The sequence below is a fragment of the Callorhinus ursinus genome, unplaced genomic scaffold (assembly GCF_003265705.2).
Source record: "Callorhinus ursinus isolate GAN/ISIS: 27379988/994484 unplaced genomic scaffold, GSC_fseal_2.0 scaffold4, whole genome shotgun sequence".
NCBI lineage: Eukaryota > Metazoa > Chordata > Mammalia > Carnivora > Otariidae > Callorhinus > Callorhinus ursinus.
This window is the reverse complement of record NW_027397066.1, coordinates 61,507,496-61,513,495: the sequence shown is the minus strand read 5'-3', so window position 1 is coordinate 61,513,495 and position 6,000 is coordinate 61,507,496.

The window sequence follows — 6,000 nt, the reverse complement described above, 5'->3', positions numbered from 1 at the left end:
AACTCTGGGGTCAACAGCCTACCATGTACACCTTTCACTGCTTATTTAAATATTTTCTTAGAATAAATTCCTGGAAGTGCGATTAGAATAAATTCCTGGAAGTGATATTGTAGGAACTTGAGAAAAATCTTCATCTTTAGCTACCTCTCTCTAACTGCCCTCAGTACTTTGTAATAACTCCCTCCACATTTCAGGAGCATTGTACAAATAGTTTTTTTATTTTATTTTTTATGTGAGTAGAGTTGACACACAATGTTACATTAGGTTCAGGTGTACAACATAGTGAGTCCGCTTCTCTGTACAGTAAGCTCTGCTCACCATCAAGTGTGGCTACCGGCTGTCACCACAAAGACTCTTTACTTCTGTGGATTGCTATGTATAAAGATGACAAAGCAAAAATATATCCATTAGGGTCATATTTTTTGTGGCTGTTTTTGTTTTGTTTTTAGTTCAAGTGAAAGAAACACTGGCTAAAGCTGGCAAGACCAATATTCTTTATAAGGGTCTGGGGTAGCTCACACAGAAGGAGGGAACAGTCAGGCCTCACAGAGGAGAGGAACCATCTCTTTAGGCATCACTAATGGCGGGTTCCAGATCCGTTTTCCAACTTTCTGTCAGTCTGCTTGAAACTCGAATGCCAATGTAAAAGTCTGGCTGGCTGTTTGAGATTGTGTGCCCATCCCTTACGTCAGTGAGTATGTACATGTGCACACGTACCTTCATGAATCCCACCAAAATCCCAAGGCACAGACATACTTAGTCCCTAAAAGAAAAATGGAAATACTCTTTCCAAAAGAAGGGCTAAGGGCTGCTGGACAGGCAAAAGCAACGATGAGTACTATCAGGATGCTACCTGTATCAGAATATAGGTATGAAATAAAGATATACGTTCATGTCTACAAACTTCTTTAAATGATAACAGAGAAGGCATTAAGTAAATGTGTTTCAATATTTAAGCGTAAGTTGGGAATCCAGGTAAGGCTCAGAGGGAAATTATTTCTAATGCTTGATAAAATTCTTCTGTTAAATGAGGAGGCCCACGGTTGGCAGATAGTGACCTGCGAGCAGATGCTAAAATGTAGTTTGGGGCACAAGATATTTATTAGAGATAAAACTTGTGAAAAGAAGTAGGATGAAGCAGGATTGGGCACAGGGAGAATTTGAACCATAATATAGACCCAACAAAGTAGGGAGCTCTAGAGCAAATACTAGAGAGTCAGCTAACCCAGTGAGGAATTCTAGAGCAAATACAACTCATCAGAGTTGTCCATCTTTGGGCAGAGATGGCCATGCCTTTATACCCACCTTGCTCAGTCACTAGATGGGCTCCTTCTGGAAGCTGTGACCTTAATGAGAGGCATCTCTCTACAGTTGAGGAAGACTCTGAAGGAGCTGCTAGTTGAGACTGTTAGCTAACTGCACTCCCAGTGGCTGGAAAGCAAATCCTTCCCTGCAAGGGATCTGTGTTGTGTATTTGTTTACCACAAGCCACAAGTCCTTTTCATTTTTTCCCAGTTTCAAAGCTATTTTTTCATTGGCTATCATTTTTTAATAAGCATTCTATTAAAAATGTTTTTATGTTTGTAGAAAAGTTGTAAAGATGGTATACCTCATATAACCCATACTTAGTCTCCCCTATTATTAACATCTTATATTAGTACACTTGTTACAATTAATGAACCTATATTGATATACTATTATTAGCTTAAATCCATAATTTATTCAGATTTCCTTCAGTAGGTAATTTAAATTACCTAATGTCCCTTTCCCATTCCAGGATATTTAGTCGTCATGTCTTCTTGGCCTTCTCTTGGCTGTGACAGCGTCTCAAACTTTCTTTGTTTTTGATGACCTTAACAGTGTGGAGGAGTACTGGTCAAGTGTTTTGTAGAATGTCTTTCAGCTGGGATTTATCTGATATTTTACTCAAGCTTAGACTAGGGTTTTGAGCCTGTGGCAGGAAGATGAAGGGGGCAAAGTGCCATTCTAATTACATCATACAGTGTGGAAACTTGACAAACACTACCTCAGCCAGATGACTGAGGTCAGTATCAACAATGAGTCATGTTGACAGCATAGTATCCTTGATAGGTTGTAATGAGAATAGCATTGGGAGCGCTTTCAGTTCGTTATTATGTCCCTTTAACATATCCCATCATTGGTTTTTGTTTTTGTTTTTAGGTGTATTTTGTTTTGTTTTGTTGGTTGGTTGGTTGGTTGGTTGGTTTCTTTTAGCACTTTCTTACTTTCCAGCAGTACAAAATGCTTCAGGCTTACCTTGTATATTCCCTTCCCCAGTCCTAGAATCTGCCATTTCTCTAATGGGCTCTGGTCCTTTCACTGGAGAATGGTTTTAGAAACTGAGATCTGGGCACCAGGTGTGCTCATTGTTAACTGGGGTGTGGCTGCTTCTAGGCCCTCTTAGCTGTCAGAGTAAGGAAATATGTGTGTCTACTAACCTGTGTTTTGGCATCTATCTACAAATATTTCCTTATGTAGCAATTTGTATCTATATGAAGATAAACAGTTCATACTGATGCCTCCAACTCAAATCCTTTAGTCCATAGAACATTCTAGCCTTCTTCCTTGTCTGTCTGTCACCTCTCACTCCAGCAGTGAGAAACCTGGCTCAAATCATCCATCATTCATTTACTTAATTGTTCAATCTTAGTGTACCTGTAGGGCAGTTTCAGAATTGTTAACATATACCCCAGAAGAAACAACTGTATCAATTAGGGCACAGTGCCATTATGTGCTCTGCATTGTGTACAGTTTCTTTTCACTTTAATCTATAGACTCCACTCATTTCCAAACTATTTAGGTCAGCACCTTTCTCCTCCCACATTTTCAATAGGATATTTCATATATTTGTAATACAGTTAGATTCTTTTGTCATACTCTGTATTCCATCCTGGGATCCCCAACCTCCTAAATCTTTTTTTTTTTTAATTTTCATTCATTAAGGTTCACTCTTTTTGCTGTAAAGTTCTATGGGTTTTGACAAATGCATAATGTCATGTATTCGTTACATATATGATTCATTACAGTATCATGCAGAACAGGTTCACCAGCCTCTTCAGTATTATACCTATTCAACTCTTCCTGAACACCTTGATCTGTTTACAGATTTTATGCCTTTCCCAGAATGTCGTAGAAGTGGAATCATACATCATGTTGCCTTTTCAGGCAGACTTTTTTCAGATAGCAATATGCCCATACTTCGTTTTTACTTTTCATTCCATATCTAGCTACCATGGGGTGGAAACAAGTTCCTACAAAGAAAATTTTAAGAAGTCTTAATTAAGCTATGATTTTTTTTTTTTTTGCACATTTTGAAGCTTTTGATACATACTAATGTTTTACAGAAAGGCCCTCTATGATCCTGGCATCACTGGGTATTACTTTTTTTTAAGGTTTTTATTTTAATTCCAGTGTAGTTAATATAGAGTGTTATGTTAATTACAATATAGTGATGTTAATATACTACATATGTATACGTATATGTATTAGTATACAATATAGTGATTCAATACTTCCATAAATCATGACTGGGTATCAATCACTATTAAAAATATTTGCCATTTTCATACTAAAGAATGACAGTTTGTAGTTTTTTAATATAAATTTATATGACAATTAGTGATTGAATTTTTAAAATATTTTTATTAGCCATTATTTTCTTTCTCTGTAAATTTCCTACTTACATCATTTGCCTATTATTTCCATAAGGAGTACTTAACTTTTTATTGAATTATAGAAGTTTTTATGCATTAAAGATATCAACCATTGTTATAGATATATGAAATTATGTTTCTGGCAGCAAAATAGCCCATCATATGAGTGCATCAAAATTTTGTAATCATTCCCTGATTATTGAACGTTAGGTTGTTTCCAAATCTTTATTTTTATTTTCTCTCTTTCCTTCATCTCTCCTTCCTTCCTTCTTTCCTTTCATTCTTCCTTCCTGCTATTATAAAAAAACACAATAAGCATTTTTGCATACAAATGTCTAAATTTCTAATTATTTCCCTAAGAGATGTTCCTGGAAGTGAAATTACAGGGCATAAGAGTATGAATATTTTAAGTTTTTTGATACATAGAGTTATTTTTCAGAAAGAACCAACCAATTTATATTCCCATTACTAACATATTGGGATCCCCAGGTCCAGACACCTTCATAAAGACAAATGGTTCCTTAAAAGCAGAACTACCATATGTTCCAGCAATTTCACTCCTGGGTATCCTTCCCTCTTTCCTTCTCCAAAGAAAATGAAACAGAACATTAAAGAGATATCTGCACTCCCATATTTATCACAGCATTATTTAAAATAGCCAAGATGTGGAAACAATCTAAGTGTCCACCAATAGAAGAATGGATAAAGAAGGCATGTAAATATATACAGTGGAAGATTATTCAGCAATGACAAAGAAGCAAATCCTGCCATTTGTAACACATGGATGGACCTTAAGGGCATTATGCTAAATGAGATAAGTCAGACAGACAAAGACGAATAATGTATGATATTACTTAAATGTGGAATCTAAAAATGTCAAACTTATAAAAACAGAGAGTAGAATGGTGGTTACCACAGGATGGGGGAATTAGGGAGATGTTGTTTAAGGGTAAAAACTTGCAACCAGTAGATAAATAGGTCCTGGAGATCTAATGCACAGCATAGTAATTATATACAACAATACTATATTATAAATATCAAAGTTGCTAAGAATTCCTTCTTAATTGTTTCCACCACAAAAAAGAAATGAGAATTATGTGATGTAATAGAGCTGTTAAATAAGGCTGTGGTGGTAATCATATTGCAATATATAAATGCATCATATCAACACATTATACACCTTAAATGTACACAATGTTATATGTCAATTATATCTCAAAATAAAAATAAATTTTAAAAAATAGAAGAAAAATTATTCCCTTTGCATATACCTGGCTCTTCCCAAGGGATGCCCTTCTGGTCTTAGAGAAAGCCCAGAGGATTTAAGCCTGTTCAGATAAATCCAGAAGTCCTACAGTAGTCTTTTCAGTTAGCATGTGTAATTAAGAACTTGTTGTATTGACATACCTACAGCTGCTTGTTACAAGATTCATTCTATTCCATTTCATCATTTTTTTAGAACTACCAGATAAGACAAGAATGCATTTTATTTTATTTGTTTTAAGTAGGCCCCATGGCCAGCATGGAGCCCGTTATGGGGCTTGAACTCACAACCCCGAGATCAAGACCTGAACCGTGATCAAGAGTTGGACACTTAACCAAGTGAGCCACCCCAGACGCCCCCCCCAGAATGCATTTATTTTTATTAATTAATGTATTTATTTATTAATTTATAAAGATTTTATTTATTTATTTGAGAGAGAGAGAGCACGAATGGTGGGGAGGGGCAGAGGGAGAAGGAGAAACAGATCTCCTGCTAAGCAGGGATTCACTCCCACCCCAACTCGGGGCCCAATCCCAGGACCCTAAGACCATGACCTGAGCTGAAGGCAGACACTTAACTGACTGAGCCACCTAGGTGCCCCGTGAATGCAGCTTAAATTGAATAGGGACATATTGACAGCAAACAACAGCATACTTGTTAAATACACTTGTCTAGGAAAGATATAGACTAAGAAATAATTAAAGAAATTCAATCCCAGTATGGAAAGAAATACAAACTTTCTAGCATTTTTTTAATTTAAATTTAGTTAAGTAACATATAATGTACTATTTGTTTCAGGGGTACAAAGATATAGACTAAGAAATAATTAAAGAAATTTAATCCTAGTACTGAAAGAAATACAAAGTTTCTAGCATTCTTTGGTAAAATTGTCATGTTAGATAAAGTCAAATAAATGACCTTTTCATGATTAAACACTTGTGGAATCACTGAATAGAGTCAAAAGGTTTATATTTATACGCAAGCTGTTTCTTATATTATTAGTGCTCTTCTACTTATTTCTTCAAGGAAATAGTATACTCAATTTATGACATTTCTTAGAGA